The sequence below is a fragment of the Giraffa tippelskirchi genome, chromosome 13 (genome assembly GCF_054371585.1).
Source record: "Giraffa tippelskirchi isolate mGirTip1 chromosome 13, T2T-mGirTip1v1.2.pri, whole genome shotgun sequence".
Classification (NCBI taxonomy): Eukaryota; Metazoa; Chordata; class Mammalia; order Artiodactyla; family Giraffidae; genus Giraffa; species Giraffa tippelskirchi.
In genome coordinates this window covers 32262543-32278260 of record NC_137287.1, presented here as the reverse complement: position 1 = coordinate 32278260, position 15718 = coordinate 32262543, and positions in this window count along the sequence as shown.

Sequence of the window (15718 nt, the reverse complement as noted above, 5' to 3'; positions counted from 1 at the left end):
TCGCACCCTCAGGGTAGTTTAAATCACTTCTACGGGGCATTTCTTCTGGGTTTCCTTTGGCCAATCATTTTGACCTGCCTGGTTCTGAGTCTATATTTGGTACACCTCAGGAGCCTCTCATGTGTGCATGCGCATCTCTTAGCCAAGGTGGATTCCAGCAGAGGCCTATGGGTAGCTTGACATCACTCCCTTTTTGACTTCCAAGGAGCCTTTCTGCCTATATGTAGTCAGAAAGGTCTCCTTGACTTCAGGAATGTGAAATATGTGGTCTCTTATCTCTTATCCTGGCAGGGATCAGCCTCTCCTGTTATTCTCCTGTTATCTTCATCTTGGGGTCCACAGGGAATGAACTCCAGTTGCTCAGCTGGGGGCCCCTCTGTCTTCTGCCTCAAAACCTCCAAAGACAATATGTCTACAAAATGGACACGGCTGTGTCCTACGAAATTTCATTGACAGACACTGAAATTTGAACATCGTGTAATTTTCACATGTCATGAAATCTTCTTCTTCTTCTTTTCAACCCCTCCCCTGAAAAAAAGTAAAACCATTGTAAACTACAAACTGGCACTTACCAAGAACATTGCCAATGACTGAACAATAAAGGTATTTGTCATCTGCCTCTACAGAGACTGAACCCCATGCTGCTATAGCTGGTGAACTTCAACACCCTTGAGGGAGTTTATGGTGGAGTGAGGCACTCTGTGCTCCAGGGAATCTGGTGGGACAGGTCTTTAGATAGTTGGATGTTTTTAGGAGCAGATTTTATGACCTCAATCTTTGCATCTCCTCATATCTAGAGAAGCACTAAATCCCTTCATGGTGATATCAGATCCTTATGACTAACAAAAAACCTTTTGTAAAATGAGTGCTTCATGGTATTGAACTCTCCCTTCACCAAAACCTTATAAATTGACCTTCCCCCACTGCCGCTTTGGAGCAGTCTCTCAGGGCTGTCTTAGATGCTGCCTCCCAGGCTGCAGTCCTCATTTTGCCCCAAATAAAACTTAACTCGCAACTCTCAAGTTGTACATCTTTTCTAGTTGACACCATTCTTGGTTCATAGGCCATACAAAGAAAGGTGGCAGCTCAGACTGGTCCACAGGCCACAGTATATCAACCTATGAGATCAGTTATTATTATATTATTGTTCAAAAATATTCTCTCCCCCTCCACCATTTCCATTGGTGAAGTATATCTCCCACCTCCACTAATGCTTGGCCAGATCGCTTGCTTTGGATTACAAGATGTTATCAAATATGATGGATGTAAACCAAAGTGTGACATTGTGATTTATAATAAGAAAAATATATTCTGGCCATCAGTCCTCATTTTTGGCACAGAGCTCTAAAACCCTGGAATTCCCTAAGTGATAAAAGCAATAAAACAGTCTTTTGATATTCATAACAAGCCCCTTTCAACCACATCTGACTTTATGTTAATGAGGTGACTTTTGGAAAGCCCTTAAGGATAGGGGCTGGTTTGACTCTTTGCGACCCCATGGACTGTCTCCTGCCAGGCTCCTCTGTCCATGAGATTTCCCAGGCAAGAATGCTGGAATGGGTTACCATTTCTTCCTCCAGGGGATCTTCCTAACCCAGGGATCGGACCTGGCTGTCCTGCACTGCAGGCAGATTTTTTACCATCTGAGCCACCAGAGCCCCAAGAATAGGGGTTGGTTGCCAGGGGAACCAACCTGGATTACAAAGTTAGAACTTTCAGCCCCACCCCTCGACACACATCTGGGGAGGAGAGAGAGATGAGTGGTGCATCAATCACTAATGGCCAACGATTTAATCACTTGTGCCTATATAATGAAACTTGAATAAAAATCCCCGAACTGTGGTTTTGCAGAGCTTCTGGGTTGGTGAATACATGGAGATGTGGCAAGGTCATGTGGTCAGAAGAGTTGGTCAGCGCAGATAACAACCTGGACTTGTGATTAGAGTCATGAGGGAGTGGGAGGGTGAGTTTTGTGGCACTGAATCCCTGACCTGTGGAATCAGAGGCTATTTCCAGGTAGATATATCAGAACTGAGTTAAACTGTAGGATATCCAATTGGTGCCTGCTAAGAAATGGAGACTTGCTTGATGGTACTGAAAAAAACATGTCATGGAAATTCCCTGGCAGTGTGGTTAGGACTCTGCATTTTCACTGACAAGGATACTGGTTCAATCCCTGGTCAGGGAACTAAGATTCCTCAAGCCAGGAAATGCAGTTGAAAGAAAAAAAAAGATGTCAGAAAATGTTTCTGAGGCTCCTGCACCACTGCGCCCACCTTGCAGTTCTGCCAACACCTGAGAGGGCTGCTCGTGGGTAGCTGTTGCCACTTCTGTCTGAGCCCCAGAATGAATATACAAGAAGCAGACCTAAGATCCAGTCTCAGAGATGAGCCTGGTCCACCTAGAGCAGCTCTGCAGCCTGAATCAGAACCACCCAGTCAAGTTCACCAGTTCAGCTCAGTTGCTTAGTCATGTCCGACTTTTTGCAACCCCATGGACTGCAGCACACCAGGCTTCCCTGTCCATCACCAACTCCCGGAGCCTACTCAAACTCACATCCATTGCATTGGTGATGCCATGCAACCATCTCATCCTCTGTAACCCCTTTCTCCTCCTGCCTTCAATCTTTCCCAGCATCAGGGTCGTTTTCAATGAGTCAATTCTTTGCATCAGGTGGCCAAAGTATTGGGGTTTCAGCTTCAGCATCAGTCCTTCCAATAAATGTTCAGGACTGATTTCCTTTAGGATTGACTGGTTGGATCTCCTTGCAGTCCAAGAGACTCTCAAGAGTCTTCTCCAACACCACAGTTCAAAAGCATCAATTCTTCGGCACTCAGCTTTCTTTACAGACCAACTCTCACATCCATACATGACTACTGGAAAAACCATAGCCCCAGCCGAATCTGCTGATGCCTGAGAGATAAACGCTTACCATTATATGCCACTGAGACTTTACAGCTGTTCATTACTTGGCATTTGCTGACTGATACAAACAACATCATCATTTTTTAATAGTATCTCTGCTGTGCATTGATGTTATTGTCAGGCACCATACAGATTGCTCTATCTTATTTAATCCTCATTTTGCTGCTGCTGCTGCTAAGTCACCTCAGTCGTGTCCGACTCTGTGCGACCCCATGGACTGCAGCCTACCAGGCTCCTCCATCCATGGGATTTTCCAGGCAAGAGTACTGGAGTGGGGTGCCATTGCTTTCTCCGAATCCTCATTTTAGGAGAAGAGTATTATTATTTTCCCCTTTTATAAATCAGGAAACTAAAGCTCAGAAGTCCCCAAGAGGCCTGAAGACCTAAGAAAGAAACCCAAGTTTATCTGAGTTCAAAGCTACTGCCCTTTTCATTGTGGCTTCAAATAACAGTAGTGCCCACTTACTTACTAACACAACCACTCTGAGCCTCAACTTTTGCATCTGAAAAACCCAGGTAACAAATACAAACTTCATAGGGTTCCTTTGGGAAGCAAATGAGATAATGGCTATAAGCCATTGATTTCAATATCTAACATATAGTCAGTGACAAACGGACTCTATTATGTCATTAGTGATTAGAAAATTATTAAATAATACTAATTAACTGATAGTAATTAAGCATTACTATAACTTCCTCAATGGCTCAGCGAGTAAAGAATCTGCCTGCAATGCAGAAGACACAGCAGATGAGGGTTTGCTCTCTGGGTCAAGTAGATCCCCTGGAGGAAGAAACGGCAACCATTCCAGCATTCTTGCCTGGAAAATTCCATGGACAGAGGAGCCTGGCAGTCTACAGTCCACAGGGTCTCAAAAGGTCAGATACGACTGAGTACACAAGCATTCTTGTTGTTTAGTCACTAAGTCATGTCCGACTATTGTTGATTATTCATTAACGACCCCATGGACTGCAGCACGCCAGGCTTCCCTGTCCTTCAATATCTCTCAGAGTTTGCTCAAACTGATGTCCATTGAGTCAGTGATGCCGTCCAACCATTTCATCCTCTGTCACCCTCTTCTCCCCATGCCCTCAATCTTTCTCAGCACCAGGGTCTTTTCTAATGAGTCGGCTCTTTGCATCAGGTGGGCACAGTATTGAAGCTTCAGTCCAGCATCAGTCTTTCCAGTGAATAAATATTCACTAAATAGGGTTGATTTCCTTTAGGATTGACTGGTTTGATCTTGCAGTCAAAGGGACTCTCAAGAGTCTTCTCCAGCACCACAGTTCGAAAGCATTAATTCTTCAGTGCTCAGCCTTCTTTATGGTTCAACTCTCACCATCCCGCAATTCCACTCTTGGTTATATATCCAAAGAAAATGAAAACACTAATTCAGAAAGATACATACACATCAATGTTAATAGCAGCATTATTGAAAATAGCCATGATATGGAAGCAACCTAAGCATCCAACAAGAGATGAATGGATAAAGAAAATGTGACATGTATATATATAAGTGAAAGTGAAAGTCACTCAGTTGTGTCTGACTCTTTGCAACTCCATGGACTGTAGCCTGTCAGGCTTCTCTGTCCATGGAATTCTCCAGGCCAGAATACTGGAGTGGGTAGCTGTTCCCTTCTCCAGGGTATCTTCACAATCCAGGGATCAAACCCAGGTCTCCTTCATTGATTCTTTACCATCCGAGCCACCAGGGCAACCCAAGAATATTGGAGTGGGTACCCTATCCCTTCTCTAGCGGATCTTCCCAACTCAGGCATCAAACTGGGGTTTCCTGCATTGCAGGTGGATTCTTTACAACCTGAGCTACCGGGGAAGCCTGTATGTATACAGTGGAACCCTAAAAAAGAATGAAATTCTGCCATTTGCAACAATGTGGATGGACCTATAGAGTACTATGCTTAGTGAAGTAAGTCAGAGAAAGACAAACACTCTGTTATCACTCTGTTATCTTAAATGTGGAATCTAAAAAATAAGACAAACTAATACATATAGCAAAAGAGAAACAGACTCACAGATACAGAGAACAAACTAGCAGTTACCAACAGAGAGTGAGAAGCAGGGAGGGGCAATATACAGGGGTATGGGATTAAGAGAGACAAACTATTATGTTTAAAATAGATAAGCAACAAGACTATATTGTACAGGCTCAGTACTTGTAGCACATGGGCTTAGTTGCTCTGCGGCATGTGGGATCTTCCCAGACCAAGGATGGAACCCACGTCCCCTGCATTGTCTGGTGTATTCTTAACCACTGGACTATCAGGGAAGTCCCTACATGTCTTATTATAGACACAGCTTGTCTATTTGTTTCTCTTCCCCAACTCTGTAGAATTTGAATGCCCAGAGGGGATGGGTCTAATCCACTGAATTCCTACCAACTGGCATATAGTAACAGTCAATATCCAATAGCTGATTTTATTAATCTTGCCATCAGGTTGTTGTTTTATTAGAGTGCAATGGCTACCTCATAGAGTCACCTAGCCTCTTCAGTGACATGAGCTATGTAAAGCCACTGAGTGGATGATTTAATGAATATTTTTCAGTCTTCCCTCCCCTTGAGTCCAAAGAAGGCTACTATCTTGTCCAAAGCACCTTAACTCTTTAGAACAGAATTCAAGTGTCCTGATTTTCCATCCTCAAAGAGCCCTTTATCATATTGGGGATTGAGACAAAAGAATTTCCAAGCGTAGAGACAGATTCGCAACTCTGGCTTCCTGACTCCCTTTTCATATCGTGTTCCCAGGTCACCCTTTCCCCACAGCTGCATAAAATAGATTGAATCAAACGAACCCCATCATCCCCCCTGCTTCTCTCCGCTTGGGCCAGGAGGAGCCCGGCTATGCGGCACCAATGACAACAGATAGCAAAGCTCTGTACTTTTCCTTCCCCCCCCAAAACAGCCACCACAAGGTCACAGAGAGCCTTTACGGTGGGGGACTTAAAGTTACCTGAGTAACTTCACAGTGAGAAAACTGACAAACACTGTTTCAAGGTCAGCATCCACAGTGATAAGCCATGATGTGATAAAAAAATGACACTTTACCTCTATGATCTTCTCCCCCCAAACCCCATAACCCTAACCATGAGAGAAACACAGGGCAAATCCCAATAGAGGGACATTTTACGAAACATCTGACCAGTACTTCTCAAAACTGTCATCCAAACAAAGAAAATCTGAGAAAGTGTCACAGTCAAGAGGAGCCTAAGGAGACAAGACAATTAAATGTAAAATGCGGGACTTTTCAGGTGGTCAAGTGGCTAAGACTCATCGCGCCCAATGCAGGGGGCCCAGGTTCCATCCCTGGTCAGAGAACTATATCCCACATGAATAATTATCCCGCATGCCTCAACTAAGACCTGGCACAGCCAAATAAATAAATATATATCTTTAAACATAATACAGGATCCTGGAACAGATAAAGGACACTGTAAAAACTAAGAAAATCTGAATGATGTGTGGACTTTAATAAATAATAAAGCATCAGTACTGGTTCATTAGCTGTAATAAATATACCATCTAATTTAAGATATTAATAGGAGAAACTAAACTCAGGGTTTATGGGCTATCTTCACAGCTTTTCTTTAAATCTAATCTAATTTTCTTTAAAACTATACTTAACAATTAATTTTATTTGAAAACAAAAAAATTTGGGCTTCCCTGATGGTCTAGTGGTTAAGAATCCACCTGCCAATGCAGGGGGCACAGGTTCGATCCCTGGTCCGGGAAGATCCCACATGCCACAGGGCAGTTAAGCCAGTGAACCACAACTACTGAGCCAGCACTCTAGAGCATGCGAGCTGCAAATACTGAGCTTGTGTGCGGAAACTACTAAAGCACACTCTGCAACAAGAGAAGCCACAGCAATGAGGAGCCCTCACACTGGAATAAAGAGTAATCTTCACTTCCCACAACTAGAGAAAGCAGCAACGAAGACCCAATGCAACTGAGACCCAGCACAGCCAAAAACAAAAGTCAATAAATCTTTTAAAAATTAACTAGTTTTCAATCTCTCAAAAATATGATGTTAATGTATAATATTTCCTAAAAATTTGCATTCAAGAAGGAGTTTCAGAACAGACCATGTGAATAAAACACAGCAAAAGCTGCAGAGAAATTGATTTCTCCAGAGAGTAAGAAAATAATACCCAGTACTGATTCAATGATATGAGGGATCAAAGGAAGAACAAGCCGAGGGAAAGAAAATTATTCCAATCAGTCTCCCACTGCAGAAACCATAAATAGAAAGATGAAACCAAGCCATGAATCTCTCTTTGAGAAAGGGGAGGTGATCAATAGCATGCATCTTGTTTCACTGCCCCAAGATGACACTCTTTCCAAAGAGGGAAAAATGAGCTGCCAATGAGAAATCATTCTGATGACTAAGAAAGACATCTTCTCAGAAACCTCCAAATCAAGTTTGACTGTTAGTCAATGTGCCAAGCTGTGGTTATGTGTCATTTCTTCTCCAGAAGGTGGAGCTTTAGTCTAAAACATGGATGCAAAGAAAAGTTGGCAAACTGGGTTCAGAATGACAGCATTCAAAGAAAATGCATAAGATTGGGTCTGTATCAAGGAGGGTTACAAAAGCATTTTTAAATCGCCCTGGAGATGAGTTCATTTGACCTGATTCTCCAATTATAAACACCCATTGCTTCAACTGTTTTTAGCCAGGCAAAAAGGAAAATTTCAGTGGGAGTCATAAAAAATGATTATGTATCATCTTGTTTTAATGTGGCATTTGTCTTTCCAGAAGTCTAAATGCTGACTATTAACTTGTGGTGCAGTTTGTATGTTGAAGGAGGTGACATTTAAATTCACTGTTCTGGTAAATTTATTACACAGAAATGAATTTTCTCTAAAATAGTCAGATGTAAAAGTCATCTCTCATGCTCTATTCTAAAACAGATCTGTTGGACTTAGCCCCCATTTTTCTCATTTCTAAACTCCACATATAAAACTCTAGGGAAAAATTCTGATGGGGACACTCATGTAGACTGAATATTTGTGTTCCCCCAAACATTGGGATCTTAACCTCAACCTAAAGGTGTTAAGAGGTGGGAACTTTGGGTTAGTGCCCTTATAAAAGAGGCCCCTGAAAGCACTCTTCTGCCATATGGGAACACAACTATCTATGAATGAGAAAGCTGACTCTCACAGATACTGAATCAGCCTTGAATTTGGACTTTCCAGCCTCCAAAACCATGAGAAATAAATAAATGCTTAAGCCACCTGGTTTATGATATTCCATTTCAGCAACCCAAACAGGTGATGATGTGATGGTTTAGTCGCTAAGTTGTATCTTACTTTTGTGACCTCACCAGGCTCCTCTGTCCATGAAATTTCCAAGGTATGAATACTGAAGTGGGTTGCCATTTCCTTCTCCAGGAGATTGTCCCAACATAGGGATCGAACCCAAGTCTCATGCATTGCAGGCAAGTTCTTTACTGCTGAGCCACCAAGGAAGCCCTAAGCCAAACAGACTAAGACACCTATCTTCCCTCAGAGGCTCATCTCTGAGTCATCATAATGACCATAGCAATGTCTCATGAGAAGCCAGGATGGCTCACATGCCATTCCTGTTTGTAGCCAGCAATGTGGCATAATGTGATTGGCCTACCTTTCCCCAGGTCAGGGAATCTGAACAAGATCTACACTAGCTGGGAAGAAGAGAGGGAGATATATGGTTTTAGGCAATAAACAATGTCTGCCACACTAGAGGAATCTGTTGAATGGTAGGGATATTTAATAATATCCTAAAAACTGAGAACATCAAGGCTATATATTGTCACCCTGCTTATTTAACTTATATGCAGAGTACATCATGAGAAATGCTGGGCTGGATGAAGCACAGGCTGGAATCAAGATTGCCAGGAGAAATATCAATAACCTCAGATATGCAGATGACACCACCCTTATGGAAGAAAGTGAAGAAGAACTAAAGAGCCTCTTGGTGAAAGTGAAAGAGGAGAGTGAAAAAGTTGGCTTAAAGCTCAACATTCAGAAAACTAAGATCATGGCATCCGGTCCCATCACGTCATGGCAGATAGATGGGGAAACAGTGGAAACAGCATCTGACTTTATTTTTCTGGGCTCCAAAATCACTGCAGATGGTGACTGCAGCCATGAAATTAAAAGATGCTTACTCCTTGGAAGGAAAGTTATGACCAACCTAGACAGCATATTAAAAAAGCAGAGACATTACTTTGCCAACAAAGGTCCATCTAGTCAAGGCTATGGTTTTTCCAGTGGTCATGTATGGATGTGAGAGTAGGACAGTAAAGAAAGCTGAGCGCCGCAGAATTGATGCTTTTGAACTGTGGTGTTGGAGAAGACTCTTGAGAGTCCCTTGGACTGCAAAGAGATCCAACCAGTGCATCCTAAAGGAGATCAGTCCTGGGTGTTCATTGGAAGGACTGATGTTGAAACTGAAACTCCAATACTTTGGCCACCTCATGCGAAGAGCTGACTCATTGGAAAAGACCCTGATGCTGGGAAAGATTGAGGGCAGGAGGAGAAGGGGACGACAGAGGATGAGATGGCTGGATGGCATCACCGACTTGATGGACATAGGTTTGGGTGGACTCAGGGAGTTGGTGATGGACAGGGAGGCCTTGCGTGCTGCGGTTCATGGGGTCGCAAAGAGTTGGACACAACTGAGCGACTGAACTGAACTGAACTGAAAAACTGAGAAGGAAATTTGAGACCAAAACACCGAGCATGCACTTTATGGAAGTGCAATTATGAAGTTTATTGTGGGTAACTTACATACAGGCAGGACTGGGCAGATGACAATCCAGAAGCATTCGCATCTGGACTCTGAGCCTTTAAAGGGATACAGTGGGATTTAAATGTCAGGGAACGTAGGATTCCTGTGTGCTGTTTTCTGTCTCTCATGAGCCCTCTGTTCCTTATCAGTTCCTGGTAACAGGAACGAGTGGAGCGGCACGCTGCTCCCAGGACTGAGGTCATGGGATGGAATGTATGCATGGATTTCCTTCATTAACTTTTCCATACGGTGAAAGTGATTAGTCACGACCCTCTTTCTTAAGATATGGATTGTCTTCTGGCCTTATGACCTCTATTACTCCTGTTTCCTTGGTAACTTGCAAGTCTGGTCTTTTGATCTTTATCGTTGCTGAAAAAGCTACCTTGTAGAACAGTATATATACTCTCACGGAGTTCAATAAAACACCCTTGTTCCACTAGAGACTTGGGTCCCCGTGTCTTTCTTTCTCTCCCTCTCTTTCTCTCTCTCTGACTAAGTTCTCTGGAGTGTGGAAACCTACCGAGCTCACTTTCCTGCCTGGGCTTTCAAGACCTCCTCGAGAGGACGCCCTGTGCCTTTGTGAGCGGTACAAGCCCTGTTCTAGGGCTTTATTGGTTTTCTGCATAACCCAGGGAATATTGGTCTCTTTCCTTCTTTCACTTTCTTACTGTCGACTCTGGACCACCAGATTCCGGTCCATTAAAGGACAGAAACATTAAAGGGGCCAAAGTTGAAGATATAATCTGAACACTAAGGGAAAAGCACGACTACAATGATGGGAATTGGGGATTTTTTTTTTTCCCCCGGGGTGGGTCTCATGATCATTCACCATCTGTGTGAACAAAGACATTCTCCCAGTTTCCACATCAGAAAAAGCCAAGGGTAAAAGTTGATAGGAAACTTATCTGGCTTGGGCACATTCCTTGTGAGTAAGTTAAAGTTCAGTCATGCAGAAAGGGACAGGGATAGGGCTGAGGGCCTAAGATGAAACTGACAGAATGGAATCAGTATGCACCAGTACCAGTACCAGTACTAGTACCAGTTAGCTACTGCTGCATAACAAACAAGTCCAAAACTCAATTACTTAAAACAATAGGTATTTGGAATCCATAGGTCAGCATAGGTGGTTCTGCTGGTCTTAGTAGGCTCACATATCATCAGTGATAAGTGTGGGTTGGGTAGGTGGCTCTGCTGATCTGGGCTGGGCTTTCTCGCATGACAAGAGGCAGGCTGGCTGTAGGCTGAGGTGCCTCAAATTTCCCAACAAGGTTTTTCACTCTCCAGCAGTCTAACCTGGCCTTGTTCATATGACAGAGTTGGGATTCCAGAAGAAAAAGCAAAAGCTGAAAGGGCCTCTTAAGGTCTAGGCTCAAAACTGACATACCTTCAATTCTGCTGCATTCCATTGGCCTGAACATCTCATCAGACCAACCCAGACTGAAAGGCTGGGGAAACGACTCTAACTCTTGATGGGAGGAGCTACAGAGTCACATTATAAAGGGCGTTGTTAAAGGAAGAGATATAAGTGTTATGATGTTTTTTTGCAATCAAGCTGCCACACGTTTTTTTGTATTGAGAAACATTAAGCACACTTGTAAAGTGAGGTCATGTTTGTAAGTGGAAATGGATCACAACTGAGATGGAAAAATTGACCGTGCAAAAGGGAATTTCATTATCCTTGCAATCACACAAACCCACAATTTACACAATTGGGTCATTTGGACCATAGTGCTTTGGTGAGAATTTTATTGCATTATATACACACAGTCTATATACGCTGGCGATCCACTGTCCAAGAACTGATAAAGCCTGTCAATCAAGCAAAGCCATTGATTGGGTGTACTGCAGTAGAGGAGAGCATCATTTACAAGAGTCTTGGTAGTATCTCAAAACGGGGAAATTAGTGTTGGAAAGGAAAAGCTTTTCCTCTGTCTTCTTAGGTTCTTTATCAAGAGGCCTGTGAATTGCACTTTGCTGTTGTTGTTGTTTAATCACTAAGTCATGTCTGACTCTTTGCAACCCCATGGACTGTATAGCCTGCCAGGCTCCTCTGTCCATGGGATTTCCCAGGCAAGAATACCGGAGTGGGTTACCATTTCCTTCTCTAGGGGATCTTCCCAACCCAGGGATCGAATCTGAGTCTCCTGCACTGACAGGCAGATTATTTACCACTGAGCCACCTGGGAAGCCCTGTAAATTGCACTAGCAAAAGACCAATTAATAGGGGAAAAAAAATCACACAATTTTTACTAATATTTAAGTGCATGGGAGTTCACAGAAAAGAAGCGAAAACTTGGAAAAGTTGTTCAGGGACTTATGTACCCTTTTGGGGGCTGCTCTGGGGCTTCATTGCTGCCCTCAGACTTTCTCTAGTTGTGGTGAGCAGGGGCTACTCTAGTTGTGGCGCGCAGGTTTCTCGCTTCAGTGGCTTCTCTTGTTGTGGAGCACGGGCTCTACCTGCTCGCACTTCAGCAGTTGCAGCTCAAAAATTCTAGAACATGGACTTCAGTAGTTGTGGTGCACAGGCTTAGTTGCCCCCGCGGCTTATGAAATCTTCCCCGACCAGGGATGCAGATTTTTAACCACTGGACTACCAGGGAAGTCCTAGGTACACTTTCAAAAAATGAAAGAGAGTTTGGACTTCAAGAGACAATAAATTACGGGGAAATTACTAGAAAATATACAGAGAGAACTAATAGGAGAGCAGGAGTTATTTTAGTGAGGTCTGTGTATGCAAACTCACTTTGGTACAGACTCCCCACATTCAACAATAAGAGTCGCTTTTCTCTTGCGAGTAGTGGGGGAGAGGGGTGGATGCCATCCTCAAAGGGAAATGTATGCCCTGCTTTATAGTGCTTCCTAGGTGGCACAGTGGTAAAGAATCTGCCTGCCTGCCAATGCAGGAGACACACGTTCGATCCCTGTGTCAGGAAGATCCCCCTGAGAAGGAAATGGCAACCCACTCCAGTATTCTTGCCTGGAAAATCCCACAGACAGAGGAGCCTGGAGGGATACGGTCCATCGGGTCACAAGAGTTGGACACGACTGAGCACACACACAGGTGCACTTCAGTCAGATAAGGGGAGGGCAGAGACCTCTTCCTGTATCTGTTGACTCAACTGCCTTCACGGGAAAATAAACACCAAAATGGCATATTTTAAGGTGGCATATTCTGATCTCCTTTTTTAGCAGAGGGTATTTGCGGGACTTTAAGGCCTGGGCTGGGTGATTTTAATGTAGGCTCTGCAAGGTAGGAGACCATCTAGACTTGGACATAGCTTGTGACATAATAGCTTTGGGTAGGTGAGCCCGGTGATTCTAAGATCTTAAAAGCAAACCTTGACGAACAGTCTATTTTAGCTGGTTTGCAGTCTTATCTTCTAAGAGCAAGCATTTCCTGGAATCAATAGCTAACTGTTTTATGCCTGGTTTCTCTGTTATTTAATGTACGTATGGAAACACATTCCTGGTCCCAGTATGGTTTAATTCAGGCACAGGAAATTATGTCAGTTTCTGTTCTCATATATATTCAATGTGTTTTGTTTATCCCCTCCTTTTCTCCAACTCCACCTGTCTCCGGGTGAAATATTCCACGACCTTACTTCTCAAAAGTATGAAACAATTTTTGAACTGCACACAAAGTGTGTGTGTAAATCCAAGCAAAACAGGCAACACAACTCTGAAAAAGTTATCTCAGTTCTAGGCAGGGAATTAACTGAAAGCCCTGATTTCGCTATTTTTGCAAACAGGACACAGACTCCCACACAACCTCTTTTAAAAATCACTTCATCTTCAGAAAAGCTAGATTTCTCAACCAACGTTCGGTACATTTTTACAGTAACACTCTAAAAAGCTCTGACATTGACGGATTCCAAAGAAAATGAGGCAAGATCTAAAACTTAGAATACTACTCATGGAGCATATGGCTAGACGCTTTATTTAAAGGAAAGGACAAGGAATCCAGAATGACTATAATTAGAAAAACTTCATGCACTGCTCACAAGAACAAGTAGCTTTCCTGGTACCTGAATGTTTAAGATAATGGCCTCTGACATTTTGAAAAATGGCTATATTGTACCAAGTCAACAAAAGTGAAAAGGCATGGTCGGTGAGCTGAAAACTGTGTGATGTGACTTGTTTCTGGTGGTTTCTAGATAGGGTAAGATGATGGGCTGTAAGTGTCTTTTTTGTTGCCATGACAATCATTTCCTTTAGTAAGATGGACAACTGCACCATGAGCTGATGAGTTCAGCCAGTGCTGTAATAAGCTAAGATGAGTGGAAATCAGCCTCCTTTGGCAGATATGATCAGGCAGGCCTTCGACTCCCACCCTGCTCCATTCCATTCTTCACAGGGCAACAAGCACGCCCACAGTCCGGTATACAAAACCCATCAATGCCATCTTCCTGTGTCAGACTTAACGCCACTACCTGCCCCTGGCTCTCTCAACTTCTCAATTACATGAACGAAAAATTCTATATTTATTGCTTACTCTAGTCCGGTTTGTGTTTCTATCCTTTTCCACTGAAAAATCATTTTAAATATGTTTGGTGGTGATGATGGTGTATACCCTCCTATTTTGATATCTTTCTACAAACTTTGTTTTTGAAGTGGCCACTACTGAATTCCTATGTGCAGCCAAGTTTTTTTGTCTGGCAACAGAGTTTTTCCACAGAGACTCTCCAGAACTGGTTATTGACAATGGTCATAACTACAGATTTTTGTTAATACTGATGTTCTCTGTATAAACCCATCTGGAGTCAAAAACTGCAGTTGGGGAGGGAGGTAGGATTGGGGTTGCGCTCCAGTGAGGGAAGAGAAATCAGTGACCTTGTCAGCCATGAGAACTCAAAAAGGAATACAGAATTGTTATAAAGTCCCTGGCTTTCCATGTAACCCGGGCTTTGAAGACATATTAGAAGGGGTCCCCAATTTCATATTTTCTCAGTCCCCCCATCTCTCAAGCCTCTCTCCTTAAAGCTATATGAGAATATATTTTATTTAGGGGCCAGCTGCTCTGCCCAAGGAAAATGGAAAACAAGCATGTCTCTGAGGATAACAAATGTGGTTGACCTTGGGTGGAAGGGAGTGGTGCAGATAAAGGTCCTTGAAAGAGGAACAAGGAGCTGAAAAATATCACATGTCTTTGGGAAAGAGAGAATCATTGTAGAACAAGATAAGTGAGTGCTCCGAGCCTGTGTTGGGGTGGAAAATAGGACCCCTCAGCCCTTGGGCAGGAAGAGGAGGATAGTGGGTCTGAATGGTCCAGGGAAAAGCAGCTCGGAGAGAAGGGAGCGGGGATCAGGGATCTGTAGTAACCCATGTCTGCAGCGGCTTTTTCGACCTCAGTAATGAAGATGTGTCTGTACTTTCATCGGTTGGGAAGCTGATGTGAAAGGCTGAAAAATTCCTAACAGAGCTAAGACTGTGTGCCAGGTATCATTTTAAGTGTGTCTCATCTGGTAACCTACATAATGCTGTCAAAGAAAATGCAGTAAGGTAAAGTGGCGAAAACAAGATTGACTCAGAACTATCGCAACAGAGGGAAAGAGACCTCTGTGGGGAACCGGGCTCAATTTTGAAATCAACGAGGACCAGTGGGGACTCCTAGCCAGGGAGAAAAGTGGTGATTGGGGGCTGGAAAATCACTAAGAGGAAACACTGGGGATTCTGCCTAAAACAATCTAATGAGATTCTTGCTGAAAGTGGACCAAAGTGATCAGACATCACCTAGTGGTCAGACATCACCTGGAGGATGGGGGTAAAGGAGGAATTTGGTCAGACATCCATGCTGAGGGTGGGGGATGCTGGCTAAGCTGACTTAACAGCATTCTTGCTAAGACTGGGCCATGCCAAGAAGAGCATGGGAGCCCCCAAACTGAGTTCTACTTGGAAAGAGAGTTTAGAGGAGCTGATTAAAGTTTAGTCAAGGAGAGAGCTTTTGTCAACCCTTAAAACAGCTCTGAGAAATAGATAATGTTATTCCCTTTTACAGATGAGAACACTG